The following is a 23,681-nucleotide window of genomic DNA, read 5'->3' as shown; positions in this document are numbered from 1 at the left end:
TCTGAAAGCCCTTCTTGGCGCGTTTCAGCTGGCGACTCTTTCTACACGTCTGGATTGGTATTCACCTTCTTCATCTTTAGGATGACGACCCATCCTGCTCCCGGGTCTGTTGCGGCGTTTTCCCCAGTCTGTAGGCTTGCTCTATATTCAATGGCTGTCCCGTTTCAATGTCAAGCACCCTGGGAAGCCATGTCATTAGGAATGTACGGGCATCTCCACTCTCCGATCCTTCGGGTAGTCCAACCAACCTCAGATTGGTGCGGCGTTGTCTGTTTTCCAGCTCTTCCATCTGTGAGATGAGCTTCTGGACTGTTTTCTGCGTAGCATTAGCTTGGGTTGCTAGCGAAGCGATCTGGTCCTCCGCTGTGCTAATGCGGGTTTCTGCCTCTGTGAGCCTTTCAGAAAATGCCCCGATAGCTTCTTTTATCTCTCGGTTGGAAGAAACCACTTAATGTAGTTGTCCAGAAAAGTCATTTCTCATGGATTGTATGGCTGCTAAGATCTGATTCTCATCATGGCTATAGTCCACCTGGGCTAGCATCGTGCTATCGCTAGGTGTCTGTTCGTCCGTGATGTCCTCGTGTAGAGTTCCAATTTCTGTCTTTTTATCGTCTTTCTGTCTTCTCCCTCGATTTTTCGACATTATCCGAAATAAAGCCTATATTGGCAAATGTTTTCGGTCACAAGTAGCTCGATTTGGATACTAAATATGGTAGAAATATATTAATTTCGTCGGAGCCTCGCCCCGCCCGACCTCTCAGCTGCGTGTCATAACCGGAAACCTTATTAGCACATTTTACAACTTGAGGACCGAATGTTTTTAATAAGGACTATAAAAACGTTCATACTGGGTAGTTTTTTTAGTTTAAAAAATGTATCCAACGATTTACAGACCATTCTTTCCCAATGTAAGTCAATGGGAAAAAGTGTTTCCGGGCCCAGCAACCTAAAGGAAGTGTAGTACCACAATTTGGCCACAACGAATATTCTACTCAGACTCCGGCGCACTTCCTAGGGGCTTGATCTGGACGAAACTTTGAGTACACAAAACACAGCAATAACAAAACAATCCGCTGTTTCTGGTCCACTGAGCCACGCCCCCCTCGCACTGCCCGTGCTGTCAATCACAGTGTGTTATCCCCCCTGTCTAAAGCATCCACATACGCACAACTTACCTGTCTGAAACTATGTCTGTTTAACATAAGATCCCTCACCAATAAGGCCCAGCTGGTTTCTGACTTCATTATGGACAAAAAGCTTAGATAGATCTCACCACTCTGATTAAATCCTACCCCAATCCTCCAACATCCACCATTTTTTTATCCATAAGGTTGTGTTTGTTAACATTAAATGTTATCAGATGTTTGTTTTTTTGCTTGTGTGAAGTTATTGGAAGACAAAATGATCACTGTCATCACTGGTGAATCACTATAATAACTGTCTCTCCTCTTCCCTCACTGCCCTGGCTCCCCTGAAAACTCGCAAAGTTTCATTCACCCACCCCGCCCCCTGGTTCACCTCTGAGCTACGTCAGCTCAAAACGAATGGCCGCCGACTGGCTGCCGACTGGCCGCCGACTGGAGCGGCTTTGCAAAAGCACCGGACTCTCAGTTCACACGCAAATGTACTCGGATCACCTTCACCTCTACAAGAACGCGCTTTCCAATGCCAAATCCTCTTATTACTGCAACCTCATCAGCACTGGTAACAACAGAGTTATTTTCTCCACAGTCAGTCACCCACTTCAGTCTCATCAAACCCTCCCTCCAGATATCTCCATTGACCAATGTACTGACTTTCTGCAATTTTTTCACTCCAAAATTAACACCATTCACCTAGAGCTGGCCTCAGCATGCACCTCCTCAACTGATCCACCCTAGATGGCTACCACTGGTCCATCACTTATCAGCTCCCTCTCCATCTTCACCCAAGCATCGGAATACACCATCTCAGAGCTCATCCTTAAAGCCAAAACCACCACCTGTCAGCTTGATCCTCTTCCCACCACCCTGGTCAAGCCTTGCCTACCAGCCATATCACCCATGGTCACCGACATAATTAACTCCTCCCTCACCTCTGGAATTGTACCCACCTCCCTCAAACTGGCTGCAATCACTCCCATCCTCAAAAAACCCGGTACTGACCCAGCCGATCTAAACCACTACAGGCCCATCTCCAACCTACCCTTCATTTCCAAGACCCTTGAGAGGGTGGTTGCCGCACAGCTTCAGTCCCATCTTGACACAAACAACCTCCATGATCCCTTCCAATCTGGTTTCTGCCAAAAACACAGTACTGAAACAGCCCTGGTTAAAATCACCAACGACCTCCTCCGTGCAGCTGACTCCGGACTTCTCACCATCCTCATCCTCCTTGACCTCAGCGCAGCATTCAATACCATCTCTCAACCACTACTCCTGGACCGCCTGGCTGGCATTGGGATCACTGGTGTTGCACTCTCCCGGTTCTCATCATACCTCACTGACAGACAACAGTTTTTACAACTCAGTAATCACAAGTCGCAAGAAAGTGCTATTTCACTGGGTGTCCCCCAGGGGTCAGTACTGGGTCCACTCCTATTCATCATATATCTCTTCCCCCTGGGCAAAATCCTCCGTCATCATGAGGTTAATTGTCTCTGCTATGCCGACGACACACAGGTCTACATTTCCTCCAAACCCACCACTACCCTGCCCCCACCTCCCTCACCACCTGCCTTGAGGACATCAGGAGCTGGATGAGCAGGAACCTCCTGATGCTTAACAGTAGCAAAACTGAGGCCCTGCTCATCTGCTCCAAATCCACCCTCACCAAGTCAAATAACACCCCAGCACCAAACATCACCATCGACGGCTTCCCTATACCATTCGCTGCCCAAGTGAAAAGCCTCGGTGTCATTCTGGACGGCTCCCTCTCATTCGCACCACACATAAAAAAAATCACCCGTACCGCCTTCTTTCATCTTCGGAACATCTCCAGACTCCACTCATCTCTGCCCCAACCCAGCACTGAAATCCTGGTCCACTCATTTGTCACATCCCGGATTGATTACTGCAATGCACTTCTGACTGGCCTTCCCATCAAACTCCTCAATAGACTGCAAATAATCCAGAACTCTGCTGCCCGGATCATCACCCGCACCAACTCATCCGACCACATCACCCCCATTCTCACTCAGCTACACTGGCTTCCTGTACGCTACCGTATTGACTACAAAAACCTTCTACTCACTTATAAAGCTCTCCATAACCTTGCCCCCATCTACATCACCGACCTCCTTCAGGAGTACACCCCCTCCCGCACCCTCCGCTCTTCGTCAGGAAGACTTCTCACCATCCCAAGCTCTCGCCTCAAAACCATGGGTGCTCAAGCTTTCAGCTGTTCGGCTCCCAGACTCTGGAACTAACTCCCTGCCACTACACATCCGACAGTCTGATTCCATTACAACATTCAAAACCCAACGCAAAACCCACCTGTTCAAACTGGCATTTTCTTTATAAACTGTACCCTGTGTCCTTTTGTGTCCTTCTATAGTCCATTTCCTGTTGTTTGTCTTGTTTTACCCCGGCTGATACTTCACTAAATCCACTTTTTTTATATCGACTTCGGTTCATTTTCGTTTTCGTCTCTGTGTGGACGGGGCCTAAGAGAGACAGTTTTCAGTGGTTAATGTCTCTATGTAACAGCCACAGTCGCAGTAGTAGTGATAATAATCACAGGGAGTTCCACATGCACTGAGGAGTCACACTGCTTCAAAGAGAGACCACTGCAGGGCACAGAATCTGATTTAACCCTCTATCCTCTAACCAAGGACCAATGACTTATCAATTGGCTAACCCTCTCCTGTGCAAACAAGAAAGAATAAGTGCAAAAGTTACCATAACAGCCTGTCACACATGTTAAACATCCTGCTCCATCTCCCTCCATCACTCCTCCTGGGAGCGGAGAACCAGAAAATGTGCCAAAAGCTACAGAATAAATAAGGGAGAATATGAGGGGGGTGAGGGGTTGCTTCAAATGAATGCTAATTCTATCAACACCCCCCTATCACCACCACCACTGCACCCCACCACCAACAACTTTGTTCACATATTGATGCGTTCTGCAATCAACTTCAATGGCACCATCTTGTGGAAAGAGAGAGGACGATCGAGCCAGGGAATGGTGGAAGTGAGAGAGAGAAAGTCAGATAAAGAGGGGTAAAGGGAAATGGGGGTCCCAGATTATTTCTTCACTTGAGCCCTACCACTGCTTTCATTAGCCCCCCCATTAGTTAGACTCCTTGAGCTCATTTGCAAGTCAATGGCTGTGGCTGTAGGACGGTGGGCTTTGAGCCTCAGCGCCCCTGTGATCTCTGGCTCCTCCAGCCCCTCCACCCTCACACACTGGATACAAGCCTTCCTGACAATTAGTACAAAAGAGATTCATGCTCCGTATAGCCAATACATTATTCATATTTTCTCCTCACTTAAATAAATCATAATGTTCTTGAGGGTTTTACTTAAACAACATGCTTTCTCTCCATCTCTCTTCCAGCTATACGGCACACTCTCTCAGCTAACATCCAAATCAAATTGTTCTGCAATGACCTCGCCTCATATTTGGGTCACTTCATCAACAGTTCCCAGATTCCCCTTTCAAGATGATCTTCATGAGTCTGAGAAGAGAGGACAGTTTGTCCACTAGTCCTCCCTCTCATGTCTAAAAAAGGACCGATAAGACCGTGTGTCTTTAACTTCTAAGAATTCCACAGTTTCCAGTGTATTGAAACAACGTCCTGCTTTTATTATGCAGAGTCGGTTTTGATGCTTCCGAATGATAAGTATTTTCTTTCCCGCAGACTCTTGGGTTGAAAGTCATCTCTAGTTCTGACTGCTCTCCGGGAAACCAAGCAGAGGCTTCGTCTGGACTCTGGAGGATTATGGGCCTCAATGTCTCTCATGTCCTCTGCACTGATCTGTTAGCAGCGTTGTGCTGGACTAGAGCAGTCTGCAGAGCAGAGCAGCTGTCTCAATGATTTAGTAGCCCTTTGTACTATTATTCCTCTGATTGGAGGCAGTCAGTGTCCAGCCGAGGGCCTGCATCTTTTATGACCACTTGCAGTCCATTCACACAAAGGTACCTCCATGGAATACTGTGAGGACCTGCAGCACATGTATATTGATGTATATGGCTGCATATTGATTTGGGAACATCTTTATTTCATTGTGAAAAGGAGGAGACTCGCTGTGCTAAGGTATGCATTTCTTGGGCTACCTTTTACATTTTCTGTCTTGCTTGTTGATGTTGATATCATTAGACAGGTGCTGTCATATTTCCCTCCGCACTTGTCATGTTAGTTAATCCATCAATGCCTGTCCGACAGCTGTCTCTATTAGCTGTAAACTTCACCGCTCATTTGGAAAGTTACACAGTACGCTTCAAGGTACATAATCCTCCACTTTCTGCCTCAGAAGTTGCTCAGCCTCACTTTGGCTGTTGTATATTTGAGTATCTTACTCCAGCATTGTGGGGTCCAGGAGATCTGAGGCTTCACGTAGACACAGCTAGCCTGTCACTTGAGACTGGGTAGAAACAGGTAGAGCAATTAGCTAGCAGAGAACATGTTTATCTGTCAGCCCAAAGACAGGATGGGATAGCTCTGAGGAGAAGGAGTGGTAGGGGGGGATCGCTCTACCCCTTTTAACTCTGTACAGGCTATTAGACTATTTCAGAGAACTCATTTCCAGATACAAAAAGGGGAATGCCGGTGCTTCCATCACCCCCCCCCCCCCCTCACCCAATTAGGAGAAGAATCCCCCTTCTTCAGCATTTATTACACCTATTCAGTATTCTGGATGCTGCTATCAGTTCTCCATAACTACGCTGCACAAAGAGCAAACGCTCCATTTGGTGTGATTTGTTGCCCCGCTTGACCACTTCTTTGTCTCAGCCGGGCTGGCTAAGCGCTGTGGAATGGGTCACCCCTGCTGTTTTATCAAGTCTGCTGAATCCGTAATGAAATAAGTGAGGGTGACAGTGACAATGAAGAGAGGGGAAGTGGAGGTAAGAGCAACAGACCGCCTTCTTTGAATCATTTAAGCAAGATGCAATTACAGCAGCGCCCGGCTCAGAGGAAACAGCCCATTTTAAAGGCAACACAAATCAATGAGCACAGCGATGGTGATGTGTTTGACAGAAGTGCCTGTTAGTGGTATACGGCTGCTCTCGAGGATCATTACACACCCTGTAGAGTAGACAATACATTATCACCAAAATAGAGGAATGAAAACAGAGCAGTGGGAGGCAAGGATGGGCTGCTGGGCCATCTGTATTATGGCTCTGGACGGCCGTTTGGAGATGCAAAATGACACGCGCTTTGCACATCTTTCTGGTACTCCCCTATGCATTTGGCCCTTTTGCACATTTAATACAATTATTTGTCAGTCTCACTTTTCTTCAAGGGGCTTTATGTTAGACTTCATGCTATGATCAGATTAATTATGATCTGAGAAAATATTTGCATGTCCAAGGCAAGGGCTTTGGGTTCTGTTATATTTATTGAAACCCCATGCCCAGCACTTACATGTATATTTTACCTATATCAAATCCACATTGGTAGTGAATTGAATTGAACAAAACCTGATGCATATCTAAGAAATGCGTGCACCAGATGATTTAACCTGGTATTACATATACCAGTTCTAATTCATATGTATTAACATTAGTATAAGGCCCTCAAGATGAAAAACTAGCTGACCAAATGAGGCAATAGCGGAGATGATTTGAATCCTCTTGCTGGTGAAGACTGTCCATCCCCTTTCCCCGGACCCTCTTTTAGTTTATTACAGAAGGATGAACAATCCTCCCTTCTGATGGCACAAGGCTGCCAGTCTACAGTCTATTTTAGTATTAGCAAAGACCTATTTGCTGAAGAGGGGCTTCACCATTTTTTATGTCAAAGCCAATTTCCTTTTCACAGGAAGTGACAAATCCAGTGAAAACGGTTGTATAATGACGCCTGCATCATGGGAAATGTAGGGTCCATAGTAAGGCATACAACTCAGCCTTTGCTGCCCCCCAACAGTATGCATATTGAATACTCTTTTGTTCACACCTTCTTACAAGCATACTGTATAAGAGTTATTAAATAGTTTTTGTACCAAAATCCAAATGTGGTTTATTTCAGACAGAAAGACCTTGAAATTAACACTAGAACTCCCAGGGGTCGCTGTATACCTAAAACCGCCAACGGGTAAAATTCTAAACCGCTATTAGAATGCAATGATTTTCAAGATACAAAGTTATTTTATTTATCATACTAGAACACAGGGTTAACAGTGAGTTTTGATCGCACAGTGATGAAACTTAACCAATATGTCTATCTCTCTATCTCTCTATCTCTCTATCTATCTATCTATCTTTCTATCTATCTATCTATCTATCTATCTCTCTATCTATAACTATCTATCTCTCTCTCTCTATCCATCTCTCTATCCATCTCTCTCTCTCTCTCTCTCTCTATCTATAACTATATATATCTCTCTCTCTCTCTCTATCTATCTCTCTATCTATCTATCTAAAGTTGCAAGAAAAATATGAACCCTTTGGAATTACCTGGATTTCTGCATAAGTTGGTCATAAAATGTGTTCTGATCTGCACGTTTGAAGTTTGCAAAAGAGCACCTGGATGTTCCACAGCACTACTGGCAAAATATTCTGTGGACAGATGAAACCAAAGTTGAGTTGTTTGGAAGGAACACACAACGCTATGTGTGGAGAAAAAAAGGCACAGCACACCAACATCAAAACCTCATCCCAAATGTGAAGTATGGTGGATGGATCGTCATGGTTTGGGGCTGCTTTGCTGCCTGGACAGATTGCCATCATTGACGGAAAAATGAATTCTCAAGTTTATCAAGACATTTTGCTGGAGAACTTAAGGCCATCTGTCCACCAATTGAAGCTCAACAGAAGATGGGTGATGCAACAGGACAACAACCCAAAGCACAGAAGTAAATCAACAGAATGGCTTCAACAGAAGAAAATAGGCCTTCTGGAGTGGCCCAGTCAGAGTCCTGACCTCAATCCAATTGAGATGCTGTGGAATGACCTCAAGAGAGCGATTCACACCAGACATCCCAAGAATATTGCTGAACTGAAACAGTTTTGTAAAGAGGAATGGTCCAAAATTCCTCCTGACCGTTGTGCAGGTCTGATATGCAACTATAGGTAACGTTTGGTTGAGGTTATTGCTGCCAAAGGAGGGTCAACCAGTTATTCAATCCAAGGGTTCACATTTCACTTTTTCCACCCTGCACTGTGAATGTTTACATGGTGTGTTCAATAAAAACATAAAAACATATAATTGTTTGTGTGGTTTTAGCTTAAGCAGACTGTGTTTGTCTATTGTTGTGACTTAGATGAAGATCAGAACACATTTTATGGCCAATTTGTGCAGAAATCCAGGCAGTTCCAAAGGGTTCACATACTTTTTCTTGCATCTCTCTCTCTCTCTCTCTCTCTCTCTCTCTCTCTCTCTCTCTCTCTCTCTCTCTCTCTCTCTCTCTCTCTCTCTCTCTCTCTCTCTCTCTCTCTCTCTCTCTCTCTCTCTCTCTCTCTCTATATATCTATATATCTATATCTATGTATAAGGAACCGCAGTAAACAACAGGCGTTGCTATTACAACACGTCATGTTTATGCGCGAGATCAATAGCGCAAAGATCACTAGATTTTCTATAAGTTAAATATTACCCGCTGGCGCTGATGGGTATAAATGGCAATATTTTTGGCAATTTTTTCCATCTGACTTCATATTGACCATTTTTAACAACAGAGGGTGCTACATTACACACTTTCAGGAAAAGTCACAGACTGGGAGACTTTAATATTTTGTTGAAAAAAAGTGACATACTGTACAATCAAGAAACAGCTGCCGGTAAAATGTACCCGTCAGCGGTTCTAGTGTTAATAAGATAGAATGAAGAGAGGAGTAATTAAATAAGGTTAACTTTAAAGTATGTGTTTTTTCCAGGCTTTTTCCAGTTAGTTAGGCTTACATTAGATGAGCCACAGAAAAATCAAAGTGAGTGGATAGAACTTTGACTGGGCCTCGCACCACTGGGACACGTCAGGCACCAGCGCTTTCTCTCTATCATTCTCTCTTTGTTTCATGTGTGTGTGTGTGTGTGTGTGTGTGTGTGTGTGTGTGTGTGTGTGTGTGTGTGTGTGTGTGTGTGTGTGTGTGTGTGTGTGTGTGTGTGTGTGTGTGTGTGTGTGTGTGTGTGTGTGTTGTGTCTCTTTGCCTGAAGATAAGTGCCATCTGCTGTGTGTTGGTGGAGCCAGGCCTGCTGACTGGAGTTTCTGCAGCCCAGGCCAGTCTGCACACTTTGTAATTGCCTTGTTTTGGCCAAAGAGCCTCGCTGATCCCCTTCAGCAGAACATTTTACATTTGGAACACTCCTCATGTACTCTTGTACAGACGAGCTGCACAGCGGCCGAGGCGTGGCTTCATGAATGCAATTATCACATCAAAATATCAGTGGTGAAATGATCCGGTTCTGTCTGTGTGTCAGCCTCCCCCTCTTGCAGGGGGGAAGAGGACGAGGTAGACACTGGGGATTGAGAAGCAACTGAGAGAACTTGTCAGAGAAAATAAGAGGGGGTTTCTGGACCACAGACTCACTGGCTGGAAAACAGGAATCAGAGGAGAGATCCCAAGACTTGTGTCCAGCCGTGTGAAAAATAAAATAATCTCTCTCCTTCATCTTTTTTGTGGGAGACATTTTTTTCCCAGCTCCAGTTATAGAATCATTTTAACACCAGCCCCAGCCTGGCCTTATCAATGTGGAGCTCAATATATGCAACGATTGAAGTGAACCCCTCCATCCCGTCTGTTTCAGGGCAAGTCTTCCTGTACTTAAAGCTCATGGCTCTCTATAGAAGACCGCAGCCGGCCATTGGAGCCCCACACAGGTCCCCCCCTCATCTATCAGTGACACTACTGGCTGACAGAGCACTTATTCATGCTCACTCATGAATATTCAATTTACTCTTTCTTCAAGGGTACAAAAGAAATATCTATACACAGGAGAGAGGAGCGGTGTCTCTCTCTCTGTTCCCTCCTTTCTTGTATCCTCTCTTTTTTTCCTCCTCTTCCTCTGCCTACCTCTTTATGCATGTACAACCTAAACATCGGCAGCAATATGCCTAATATCGTGCACATGTTTCATTAGAGGTGTCGACCAGGAGACTATTTTCCCTGACACTTTGAGCAAGCCAACACAATCCTGCACCGTTTGCGCGAAAGAAAAATCCCATTTGTCCTTTGTCAGCACAAACACTTTAATTTGAGGCTTTCACTCCTGAGTAAGCAGCCGATCTCCTCAGAAGCCCGGAGAGACACAGGAAAGGCATGTGGGTCCTTCAATCTCTCCCTCATCAGCAGAGGCACTTCATTCTGCATGGCCTCCATGTTTTTATCAGTCGGCGGGGGCATGCATAAGTCAAAATGAGAGGCAAAGAGTAGGTGTGTCAGCATATAAACAGCCGACGTGACCAGCGGTCACACCGTTGTTTTGAAGTCTCAAAATGCTACACGGAACGATTACTAGATGTTATATTACAGTCTGAACACAATCACAAACATAAACACAGTGTACATGCCATGTAAAAGACAACCTGTACATGGAACAAATAAATGTCCTTAGCTTGCAAACCAGCCTTACTAACCTCTGTTCTCAGTGTCCCTCACTCAAACCAAAAGGGATTAGACTGGTTGGTCTCAACATTTAAACCAAAAGGTCAACAATGTTCCTTGTGTATTTCTGTATAATGTTTATAGACATTGGATAAGAAAAGGGGTGTCAGCGTTTCTCCAAATCCACAATATAATTTGACTCTTCATTAAAGTCTTGATTACAGATCACTGACTACTGTCAGTTACATTTTCCAAAAAGATAAAACCACAAAAAAACGACATAATGAAAAGGAGCCATTAAATGTCCGAGGTGTACTTCACCATAACAGCTCTATTATATCATTATTTTATACATAGAACTGTTGACTCATTTGAATTGCTAGCCAGCTCAGATAAATGCTAATAAACTAGCATAATCTAACTTTAACTTTGACGATAGCAATGTGATAATCGGCCTGACATTATGTTTCAGTGAATGTTTAATAAGCTAATTATCTTTAACTCTAACCCTGTAAAGCCTTCAAGATAATTGGTTCATTTCAAGCTATATTGTTTTGTTATGATACTTGTTTTCTCTATGGAAATGTTTTGTTGCTGTCAGGTTAGACTTATTTTCTGATATTGTGTTTCTACTTCTCGAACATGACTGATAGCAATGAAAGAACGAGTTGTGTACATGATTTAACCTGGAGGAGAGATACAGTAAGATAATACATGACAGAGAGTTCAATGTATTATTACTATTAGTCTTACATTACCTTCATCATTAAACAAATATGTGTTTCTATTGAGTCATAAATCAATACCTATCATTTGCTCATTTACAGGAAAACAAAGTGTGGAACAGCTCAGCGTCTCTGCTGTGGAACATCTGATGCCCAATACACAGAAAGTAAATGAATAAATCAGTTTGAATACTACATGTTTTCTTAATATAGGCTCACATAAAATAAAGACGCAAACTACTGGAAGCTTCCATAACATTTCTGTGGTCATATATAGTGAGATGGCAATAAATGTCATGAGGTCTTAACTTCAGCATGAAGGAAGCATGTAGTCGCCCTAGAACATCCTGGGAACGAGGGACGTGTGGAGGAGCGACTTGAAGTGACCCAATGTGTTTAGCCCAGGGGGGCCAAACTACGGCCCGGGGGCCTACTGCAGCCGTGGTCCATATGTAATAGTCCACAGCTAATTCTAAAAGTATAATGTAATATGGCCCACACATGAAACTTCTTATATTGTACTTGTATGTAAACATATAGTATTCATGTGCAAGTAAGCCCAAATGTTTTAATTCAGTCAATCAAAGTTGAAAACATTTTCTAACAAATATGAGTTGATAAAAAAGGCCCAATAACTTATTTCCATAACCAGCTTGAAATATTCCCTTCTTATTTCCCCTTATTATAATCAATCTGAAGCGTCTGTTTTAAAGGAGGTGCTGCAACACTGTTAGTAACAACATAAATGAAACCCTCTGGAGAGCTGGGATGGAGGTAGTTTGTTTCTTAAAGCATATTCAACTATCAAGCATAATTTAGCTACATTTCATCGATTTTGCTAACTTATAACTGAAACTAGATGAATTGTAGTACATACAAAGTAAGGTTTTTTATATTTAATTAGTGTACCGTAAAGTCAAATGCGACAATCTCACACACACACACACACACACACACACACACACACACACACACACACACACACACACACACACACACACACACACACACACACACACACACACACACACACACACACCAAAGTAGGGTGTGAATGTCTTTCTATAGCTCTGTATTGTATTCTTCACACAAGTACATGTCATGTGTGATGGAAGCGTTCAGAAGTGATGAGTGAAGGTAGTAGGTAGACAGTATGTCTAATTGTACCCTTTTGTTTGTTTGAGTTAAGAAGAAACCAGGGGAAGGGGTCGCATCTTCAGCACGGACCAAGGTTGTTGTTGTACCAACGTTTTAATTATTGTAGTAAAGACATGTGGAAGCAAGTTATTCTGTGAAGAGGTGTGCCACCAACAACATCAACAGACTTGACTTCATTGAAAAGTCTGCGTAAAGATTAAATGAAAACTGGTTCCCATTATATTACATAATTTTCTCTGTCATTTCTCCCTGACGCTTATCGGAGATACCTCGTGGTGAAAGATCTTGTGGTGTGTCATCCTGTCGCTGGCCAGTCCTGTAGTGTGAAAACAACAGCGCCTTCAAGTGTGAACAGCACAGCCACCTAGCGACTGTGAAAGTTGTGTTTGTGAACTTGGCATTACTCAAGTCAGCATACAGTACGAGAGACCTTTATTCAGTCCATGGTAGAGACTTGGCTTGGGTGCAGAGGCTTCAAGTCCCAGGATGACCCAGGTTTACGTCGGCTCATCACACTGCTTGCTGGCGCTGTATGGGTTAAATGATTATGGGTAAATGCATTCTGTGTACATGTGTGAAGACAGTTTTGCATCCTCCATTTAGTACAGAATCCATCTCAACTGACATGGCTGCTGTCTACAATACAAAACATGTGCCTTTCGGGAGGACTGTGAGCTGAACTTGAATCTGTTCAGCAGCGCCAGTTATCACCCCCTGCCCCGCAGATACTGTGGACTAAATGATCTGTTGTGTTCTTCAGCGCTAAACAATTGTTGGCTGAATTTCTTTGAGCGTTTAGAGCGATATTACATTAAACCTGCATTCAAAACTGACCTCTGACCTCTTGTTCCTCATAAGCAGGATCTTTTTGTATTGTGTTTAAGCAGTATGTACGACTTACCTCCAGGCACCCCAGTATTCACAGGATTAACGTAATTATCAAATAAGTAGCGCAGACTTTATAACCATTTGCGACCAATCCATAGATTCACTACCAATGCAAGCCGTAGTGTATCGTTACTGAAGTGAGATGGAAAGTAAGTGTTTTTTCTTAATACTCTAACATTTATTTTCATGATGTTTTTGTTTAAATTGAATGTATAATTAACTATTGCAATTATTAAATGTATAATTATTTATTGCAATTATTTGAGTTGAAGTAATTGTTTGTGCTTTTATTTTGAAGGCAGCTTTCGGCATTTTGGGGGGATTTGGGCACCTGGTTTTAGGTATAAATGGGAGCCAGGTGGCAATGGGAATAGAGCACCAGCAGGCATATGTTTAGTTTCCTTGGTTAAACAAGCATGCCACAGGAAAGGCTCAGGGCACATTGGAAACTTTGTGATGTTGGATGATATTGGATTAACAAATAAATGTACGAATCTACCATCTTGCTGGACTTCCATCATTCCTGTGTGCGCCTCGCTAACTGGTGCCCCAGCTGCAGTTTTACTTTTGAGTTTCATTTCAGTTTCATTTCTCTATGATTTTGGCCACTACGGTAAGGATGTAAACATTGAGTATTTATTGCATCACTCCACAGATAGAATCCAGTCAGTGACAATGAACATGGATGGATTAATTCAGTTGGGGATATACAATATGGTTAAAGAAGGCTTTTTTTTACAAAATGTCTGAATTACAACTTCTGGCATGTGAAGTTTACCTGCCTATCTTCAGACATATTAGTAGAAGCCACTGATTTGTCACAGCTTTGGATCACTAGCATCATGGCAGCCGATTGAAGTGGTCCCTAAAACTCTCACAGCTGATGTTTCTGCAGAAGCACGTGGTGACGAGGACTTGACTCCAACTTGTATTTGTATGACCAGTGCTTGTAGCTCTCAGGGTGTGATGAGGACTCAATTAGCAGTTGGTGGATTGCATAGAGCATTGCAGCGCCGAGGTTGGTGGGACAATGAGCGGGCTAAGTGCACACCTCTGTTCTCATAATTGCACATCTGTTTTCCATCGCCTGCTCCTGTAATTGCCTCACCTCAGTCATCTCTGCGGGGCCGGCTGCAGGTGACTGCAGGTAGAACGGGACCAGCAACCTGTCTGACTCTGATCAGCAGAGATATGAGGGACAACTGGGACGGATGTTTTGACAGCTTCTTCTGGACACACACACACACATACACACACACACATGCACACACACAGTGTTCACATTTCAAGATACAGTCAAGTCCTACACCAGAGCATCACCTGGTGGATGAAGAGAGACTTGCGGGTAAAAGTTGAGCAGATGAAATGAAGACATTGTCTCTTCCTTTGACACAGAAGCACTCACTCACCCGTGGGGACACATTGAATATATTGCTGTAATTTATGTCCTTCAAATTCTTTCAAGAGGCAGATTTGTGTTGAATCAGAACAAAATAATAACATAATATCATATCATGAAGAAATATGGAGAAAAAAAAATAGAATAAATGATCTAATTAATCTTGTTAAAGTAATGCGTTCAACAAACCTTTTTTAATGTTTTCTTTACTTCACAACAGCAATACATAAATCAAATGCTCTGGCAAATGAAATGATCTGATGTGTGGCTGTCACAGATCAGTAATACTGTGCACTCACTGCATGTCAACAGTCTGCAGTTGTGAGCACAAAACAACAGCCATGTTTGTTGTTCTGCTTTATTTACATGTGCACACATTGCATAAGTATCAGTCAGTGGTGTTGAGTAACGAAGTACATCTACTCAAGTACTGTGCTTAATTTCAACTTTGTGCTAATTAGTACTTTACTCCACTACATGTATTTAATACCTTTAGTTACTTTACAGATGTGGATGAATGATGTGAAATCTAATCGAGTGTTAAATCAGACTTTAGTTCCACCTGGAGTAAATTCACAAGCTACCCTGCAGTATACAAAGTCATTCAAACTAGCTGCACCTTTACCAGCTTTGAGAACAATGATCAATCATTATAAAACATATCATATATATTATTCTGAAATGGACCAATCTGCACAATGACTACTTTTACTGTCGCTACTTTCACTATATTTTGATGAGAATACTTTTCTACTTTTACTTGAGTAACATTTTGAATGCAGGACTTTTACTTGTAACAGAGTATTTATACACTCTGGTACTTTAACTTAATTAGGCTACAAGATCTGAGTGATTTGTCCACCTCTGGTATCAGTGTATAATTTATACATCCTGTGTATGTGTGCATAAGTACAAATACATCTATCCTGTCTTTCCATGTGTAAAGAAAATACTTCCTTGGCTTCACTTTATTAAAGGTGGGGTAGGTAATTTTGGAGAAACCAGCTCGAGTGCGCTAAAATTTGAAAATACACAGCCGGAAAAAGTCTGCCACTTCCTTACAGAGCCCCTCCTCCAACACACACGAACGCGCACATGACCAATGAGCGCACGAGATAAGTTTGTGCACAGATGGAAGGCTGACAGGCAGGTAGGCCATCCAGTTACTTTAGCCGGGCCGGATTGGTCGTGCTTTTTACAGTACTACGGCTTCCACAGATGAATTTTTTTAAAGTATTTATTGTCAAAGCATTTAATATATTCATTGCTATCGGGATGTTAAGAGCATTCCATGGAATATAACAAAAAGTGTTTCTGAAATAAATTACATACCCCACCTTTAACACTTAGGTGTTTTACATTTTTACAGTAAAAGTTATTACAATTTAGTTAAAATGGTGTGATCTCTTTGCTAAGAGGTTACATCAATTAGGTTAAGGGAATAGGGGGATAAGAGCGTAGTTGTGAATGAATGGGTAGGTTGTGGTGTGAGCAGCAGAGTGCAACATGGTGTCAGTGTGGCCTCATAAAGAGTGAGCACACTGACAACTGCTCCTGCTCTCTGTCACACTATCTTTGAAAAACTAAGTTAGGCCACTTTTGTATAGTGGTCAAATTTAACTGACTACATTTGAATAGTCATTTTTAAAATGATAAACCTGAATCATAATAAGGAGCAGTTTATAAAAGGTATGAACCAAAAAAACGTTAGTTAGTGCTCCAGCAATTTAGCTTTTTAATGCTGTACACAATGTGGCTTTTCTTTCTATTTGAAATACCATGTTGGTGGTCAGATTGAAATATCAGTCGAAACAGCATACACTCATTGTAAACGTTTTATTTTTTTAACAAAGTCTTCCAATACAGGGAAATGTAAATGTAAAATAACAGTCTCTGTAAAAAATGTAAATATATGTGCGAATAAGTTACTATTAAGGAAATACCTGCTATAGTGATAGTGATGGTAACAGTGATCCCCGTCACATTTATTCCCTGCAGTCTCATAGGGCCCATAGTTTCATGGTTTACATTCTCCCACCTTCCCTTTACAGCGGCTGCTTTTTATTTCCAGTTTTCTTTCTTCATTTCATTTCATATCACCAGCCTTTTCCTTTGAGGATTCACTATAAAAGAGACTCACATTATCTGATGTGATATACACGGACACATAAAGTTCATCTGCTACAGAAAGGTCACAGAAACCGAGGCACATGAGTGAATCTATTTGAATCCATATTGTACCCATTATCACTAACACATATTTTTAGAAATATTAAAAAAAGATGGGATGGACAGGTTTCTATTTACAGAAGATGACAAATGGTTTTAGAGTCTCTACTGTATGTATTTATTTACATCATTTAAATATCTGTATAGAAAAGCAGGTCAAGTTAAGCTCAAATATACTAAATTGTGTTTATATGAGATGGCTAAGAAAGACAGTGTCTACCGGTCCACGTTGTAAATGTTGGTTTTGACTCAGTGCCTAACAAAGATGTATCACAATGAGCAACTTTGACCAGCCTTTGCTATTGAAACACTTCAGAACACTTAGCAACACTCTATTCATGTTCCTCTTGTGCGTACCACTTGCCACTCCAACGGCCGGAAACTACTATTACTATTTCTACATGTTTTATATGAAACATCTTGGTTTCTTCTTTTCTAAAGTTAGATTGTTACATTACAAGTATAAAAACATCTTATTGTTATTTATTTTCTCTTGTTTAAATGTGCATTGCACTTGATATTGAGGTAATCTAAAAGAAATTGAAAGTAATGAGATTACTTTTATATTTTCATACTCAGACTAGGTTACTGATTACATTTGACAAATTACTAGTTAGTTTTTTTTAAAGTACCATAAATCAAATAACAAATAAGAATATAAAGCTAAACCTCATCAGACCAGCTCAAATCCTTAATCTAAAAAGGACAGTACTGAACACAGAACTCTGTGTCTGCTCTTTATTTGAACATCAGCCATGTTTTCTGTAGCTCAGTTTCCATCATAACTCTGGTTCAGGGAGCTCGCTGAAGTGTTCCTGTCTGATGGCCACTCCCCGCCTTTACCTGTATCTTGCTCATGTTGAGAAAAGATAGACAACAAAACATGTTGAAAGAGAAGACAGTGATTCCACTGTCGTAATGGGCAACATCTCATGTACGCTGCGACAGGACACTTTATCTCTGCTATGAGACTCTGAAATATCTGCTCCGTCTCCTCACCCGTGAGCTCGTGAGTGTAGCTTAAACGAAAAGGGATGTTTGATTTATTTTTCTGGCCTCCCGGTTTGCAGTTAGCCGAAGACCTTAAAGCAGGGGTCGGCAACCTTTTTGATATGAAGTGCCATTTAAAAAAAAAAATTGTTATCAGCGTGCCAACGATCGAGAATTATCAACGGGGGGGAGGGTTGAGGAGCTTGACGCTCGTCAACTATCAGCAGGAAGGCGGGGGGAGCCTCGCTGCGGGGAAGCAGTGTGTGGACCTGTCAACGCAACTTATGATGCCGAATTTAACAAACACATTTCAATAGTTGGTTTAAACGGCATAATAATAAGGACGATCGTCCGTTCTGTGATTCTCCAGAGCACACATGTTATGATATTAGGGTCATGCAGAGTGAGATGAGATCGCTGTCCCTTTAAGAGAGAGAGAAAGAGGGGTGTGGCTTGTGCATGTGTGTTTGTGGATGGTAGAGCGACAGTGAGGGAACGTGTGTATGTTTCTGGAAGTGAAACGAGGAAGCAGAAAAACAGAGGTCTGTGATGTATTTTGTGAAACAGAAGAACAGCTAAATAAATGCAACGGCCTCCCAAGAAGAGCTCGCCTCTCTCCAGTCATTTAAGCTAAAGTGGGTTATTGAACCTGAAGCTTGTTGCTTCTGCCCTCCTCGACTACGGTCTGGGAGCCGACAGGAAAGTTCAACACACAGATGGCCAGTCCGCCCCTTTGTAACATATTATTTCGATGAGAGATGAGCAGATCGCCACTGGGCTTTCAACTAAATACACAGCCACGCAAAAACTGCGGCATTTGTACAGCTCCTTATGGGTACTGCAATTAGTGAAGTGCTTTCCTCCATGGCGAAACGATCAGCACTGCACCACGGAGGAAAGCGGCAGAAAGTCACCTGGATTCAAGGAGAGCGGGGCTGCGTTGCGTGCATGGCTTCCTTCTGCAGGTAACGGGGAGACGCGCTCTGGCGGGGGTCTCGTTCAGGATCCGAAAATACTATTTAAATATGTTGCACTCTTATTCCACTTATTCCTAGTGTGCCACTGGTTACGGTGCCGCGTGCCAATGCTGGCACGCGTGCCAGGGGTTGCCGACCCCTGCCTTAAAGTAACGCAAGTAACCAGATAATTTCGTGCTTAGTAGCTCTACTGTAATTACTGCTGTTCTCAACAGTCACGCGTTAAAGACATCTGATTATTGTAACGCGTTACGTTGTAGCACGTTACCCCTTACACTGCCCCTAAACAGTCAAAAAACTATAGTGTGTGTCTCAGAATTACAGTATGTTGACAAAGCAACCATTTGTCAGCCCTTAAAGCTCAAGTATTATGCTATATTCAAACAATATATTATAATATAATATATTTATACAAAACATGTCTCTGAAGTGTTTTGCTCAAAATACCAAACAGATCACCCATTGTAGCATGCCTCATACGCCTCTATTTCAGCCCTGTTATTAAAGTGCTGATTCTGGGTCTGGCCCTTTAAATGTAACCGAGCTGCAGCTGGCCACGCCCCTTTGGAGCTGCTGCTGGCCACGCCCCTTTGGAGCGTCTGCTCTGCATGCAAGCAGCGAGCTCTGTGAAGAGAAGGCTGTCTACCAGCAGTAAGGTTCAAGGTTCTTTATTTGTCACACGAACATAGCTACAGAGTAGTTATGTCGATGAAAATCTTAGGTCACAGGCTTCACAATAACACAGAAAAACAGAAATAGGGGAGAGTGGGGTAATTTGTGCCAAGGGGCAAGTAGTGCCACCCCTGTTATCTAGAAAACCATCGAAGAAGTTGGTCATGTGACCACATATTTTTGAAGAGGCATCCATTTCAATCATCCTGCAAAGAAGAGAGACAAATGGCTTGAGAGGTAAGCACATTTAAGTTCAAAAAACATTTTTTTGCCCTCCAAAGTAACATTTCTATGATCAAGGTTTTTTGATTGCTGTGTTTGAACAATCTAGAGAACTTTGAAAACAGTTCACACATGTTTTAGTGCTTTAGTAAGCTACACCATGAGTCTATACAGTTAGCATGATGCTAGCTCAAAACAGCTGGGGGATGCATTTTTTTCAAAATGGTGGGCTTGGGGTGATTTGTGCCAAAGGGCCTGGGTTAAGTTGTGCCAGTGGCACAACTTACCCAAAACTTATGATTATTTAATATATATTACTTTATTGTATTTTATTGTTATTGTACATTGTATTCTTACATTTGATCACTAAAACTATGTGACATTCTTAATTTTAGACCAAAATCCATCATGCCACGCAAATACAAAAGGAAGACAGACAGGGTTTCAACTCCTCTTGAGGAGTTGGAAAGAGCAGTGAAAGAGGTGCAACAGGGGAAGACCATACGTCTTCTTCCCTTGCCAAAAGCCACATAAAGAAAAAAAAAATTGTAAGAAAGAAAGTGAAAACAAGAATCGTGACCGACACACCTGAGAAGATGGAGTTGGAGAAGGCTCACAAAGAAAAAGAAGATAAAAAGGCTGAACAGGAAAAGAAAAAGAATGAAAGAGAGAAGAAAAGGGCTCTGAAAGCTGCAAATCAAACCAAAACCAAGAAAAAAACAGCTGTGTACAGTAGCTCAGAAGAAAGTTCCACCACCAATGATGAGGCAGAAGATGGCCTGGAGAAGACACACAGCAGAGAAAAGGAACGGGCTGAATAGAAGAAAAGGAGTGGTCTCTATGGTGCACCTGTAGAAGGTCAGGATACCCTCTATGGTGCACCTGTAGAAGTTGCAGAGTATCCTGGAATCCATTTTGAACCTCCTCAGCCTGCGGAGGAAGAAGAGCTGCTGTCGAGCTGTCTTGGTGATGGTGGTGGTGTGAAGATTCCATGTCAGGTCCTCAGTGATGTGGACACCGAGGAACCTGAAGCTGCTGACTCTCTCCACCGTAGTCCCATTGATGGCGATGGGGGCGTGTCCCTCTCCCTGCTGCTTCCTGTAATCCATAATCAGCTCCTTTGTTTTGCTGACGTTGAGATGGAGGTTGTTATCCTGGCACCAAGGTGTCAGGTTTTCAACCTCCTCTCTGTACGCCGGCTCTTCGCCGTCTGTGATCTGACCGATGGCGGTCGTGTCGTCAGCAAACTTCACGATGGTGTTGGAGCTGTGTGTGGCCATGCAGTCGTGTGTGAACAGAGAGTAGAGGAGAGGGCTGAGCACGCAGCCTTGAGGGGCTCCGGTGTTGAGGATCAGGGTGGAGGATGTGATGTTTCCCACCCGCACTGCCCGTGGCCTGTCCGTCAGGAAGTTCAGGGTCCAGTCACAGAGGGCGCTGTTGAGCCCGAGGTCACTCAGCTAAATGCTGTGAAGATTGTTTCTTTGTTCAAAGTCCAGGAGTAAGGTTTAAAAAGGAGACAAATGGGGTCTCAGGAAGTTTAAAAGAATATTTAATTAAGTAACGTTGTATTGGATCAAACAGACAAGTCAACACAGCTGTGTGGGCGAAAAGAGAGAGCGAGCATGGTCTCCTGTACACTCAAGTATATCTGATTTTCCTCTTCTTCTCATTGGCTGCTTCGACGAGGGGCGTGTCTTTCTCCCGGCTTCCTTCTTTGACTAATATCGCGTCAAATAAGAGGATTTAGACATTGTGTGTTTATTGTATAACTCCACAAGCCTTTACTCCTTATATTCTCATTCATAACATTCTGTTCTCTTCATTCTAGGCAAAAACAAAGACTATATGAAAGCGGAAGTGAGGTAATATGTAAACATCCGGTTTTCTTCAAAATAAAGCTTTTCAAAATAAAACGGTGCATTTATTTAAAGGTGACATGTCATGGCCATTTCCACTCAATTGGAGACAATTCCATTGTTGAGGTATACCTAAAATAGAAAAATACTGTGCAATTTTCCAAACTCACATTGGTTTCGCATACAGCATCTCTGTAAAGTATGTGTATTCAGCAGTATTCACTTTCTCCAATAAACGGCTCGCTGCAGCTCCTCCCCCCCCTCCGTGATTTCCTTGTTTAGCGATACGCAGCCAAACACAGCCAAACTCAACCTGAACACACACAAAGTCACAGCCGAAATAAAAAAAATAAGTGTGGCTTGATATTGAGTAAGAAAAAGGTTTATAGGTTGATAAACGCTGTGAGAATGGGTCTGCAGAGAGAATTTTGCGCGATCCCAACTGTCTGTTATCAGCCTGCAGCACGGAGCAGAAATCAGCAGGGCTGCCTGCACTGAGTGTGTGTGTGTCGATTGGTCAATTTGGACCAATCAGCGGGGTCTTAACGTAAGGGCTCCGCGGAAGTAACGTAACGGCTCCACGGATTGGCCCATTTAGTTCCGGGTACGTGCTTTCGTAAGCACGTACCCGGAAGAATCAAATGGATGATGACGTCATGATGACGTTTCTCCAACGAGGTGTTTTGGGGAGGTATTTTCTGTTTTAGAGTTTTACTCGCTACAGGGTGTACTTTGAGGGTTTTGACTCTGCACACCGTTTACATGCAGAAAAACCTTTATAACACACAAGGGGACGGGTAATAACCGGAAAAGCATGACATGTGAGCTTTAATATTCACGTAACATATTGATTTTATATTCTCACAGCTGCCGTGATTAAACGCCATATTATGTTCCAAACCACATCAAGCATTATTTCTGAAACAGTATGGCACTCAAATACTTTCTCTCTGTTGTTTACCACAAGGTGAGTACCTTTTACATCCGGCTTCTTTACACATATTCTCTCCAGTACAGCATTAGCTCTGACTGTTAGCAATGCTTGCTAATGTAAACACAGACCATATGTGACTTGCTCTATCGAAATCAGTCGCATCGACCCGAAGACACATTTTGAGTTGTATACAACGCTGGAAAGAGGAAATTCCTAGCTTTCTAATATCAGGATTGTTTTTGTACTCCAAATATTAAGCAGAATATGTCACATTATATAATGACTGTCACCTAGTCATCATTTTGAGAAAAAGGCCTTTAAAGTTTCCTCTTCTCTCGAATTCATCGATCTGATTGATTATTAGCGGATAATAAATGATCAAAGTAGTACGGAGAGAAAATATTTTCGTTTGGATTACTGGTCTGGGGGAAGCTCATGAGTGTGTGTTTGTGTATTTTTGCGTTTGTGTATATTGTGTTTGTTTCCCGGGGGAAACACCGGCTGTTGTTATGTCTGCTGTGACGTTAAGTTACTCCGTTCTCCACTTGTAATTATGCCTTTACAAGTGACTGATTTCGATACAGCGGGTCACATATTACTTCCAAAACACGTGCTTGAGATGTTCTTTATTCAGTGTTTACTGCTAGAACAGTGCCATTGTATGTATTATATATAACAACTTTACTCTAAGTCCCTCTCGTAGACATCAGGCTGAACACACAGACACACAGCTGAGGGAGGGGGTTCAGCTAGCGACTGTATGGGACGATAGGTTGGGACGTGGGCGGGACATTGCCAGGAGTTCAAGGTAAAGCCAGCCCACATTTTTGTAATTTCATCATGACCGCAGCAAATCTGGATCAGCTCCGTTGTACCCCGTTTTTACCAACAAGTCCTCCAACTCATACGACCAAATAGGTCGATTGTTTACAAGCTTATTACGACCTATAA

At 42.6% G+C, this 23,681-nt stretch overlaps 1 long non-coding RNA gene across 1 annotated transcript in view; it reads right to left on the bottom strand.

Moving 5' to 3' along the window:
* Positions 1 to 12,631: 12,631 nt before the first annotated feature.
* Positions 12,632 to 23,681, bottom strand: part of LOC307043618 — a 51,415-nt gene continuing 40,365 nt past the window's right edge. Inside the window, exons 2-3 of the long non-coding RNA XR_013809416.1 lie at positions 14,560 to 14,680; positions 12,632 to 13,091 (exon numbers count right to left, since the gene is read on the bottom strand). This is a non-coding gene — a long non-coding RNA (uncharacterized lncRNA). The remainder of the gene's footprint in view (positions 13,092 to 14,559; positions 14,681 to 23,681) is intronic.

This window comes from Notothenia rossii, assembly GCF_949606895.1.
Source record: "Notothenia rossii genome assembly, chromosome: 6".
In the NCBI taxonomy this organism is placed as follows: Eukaryota; Metazoa; Chordata; class Actinopteri; order Perciformes; family Nototheniidae; genus Notothenia; species Notothenia rossii.
The sequence above is the reverse complement of the archived record's forward strand: the minus strand, read 5'-3'. Positions and strand labels throughout refer to the sequence as shown.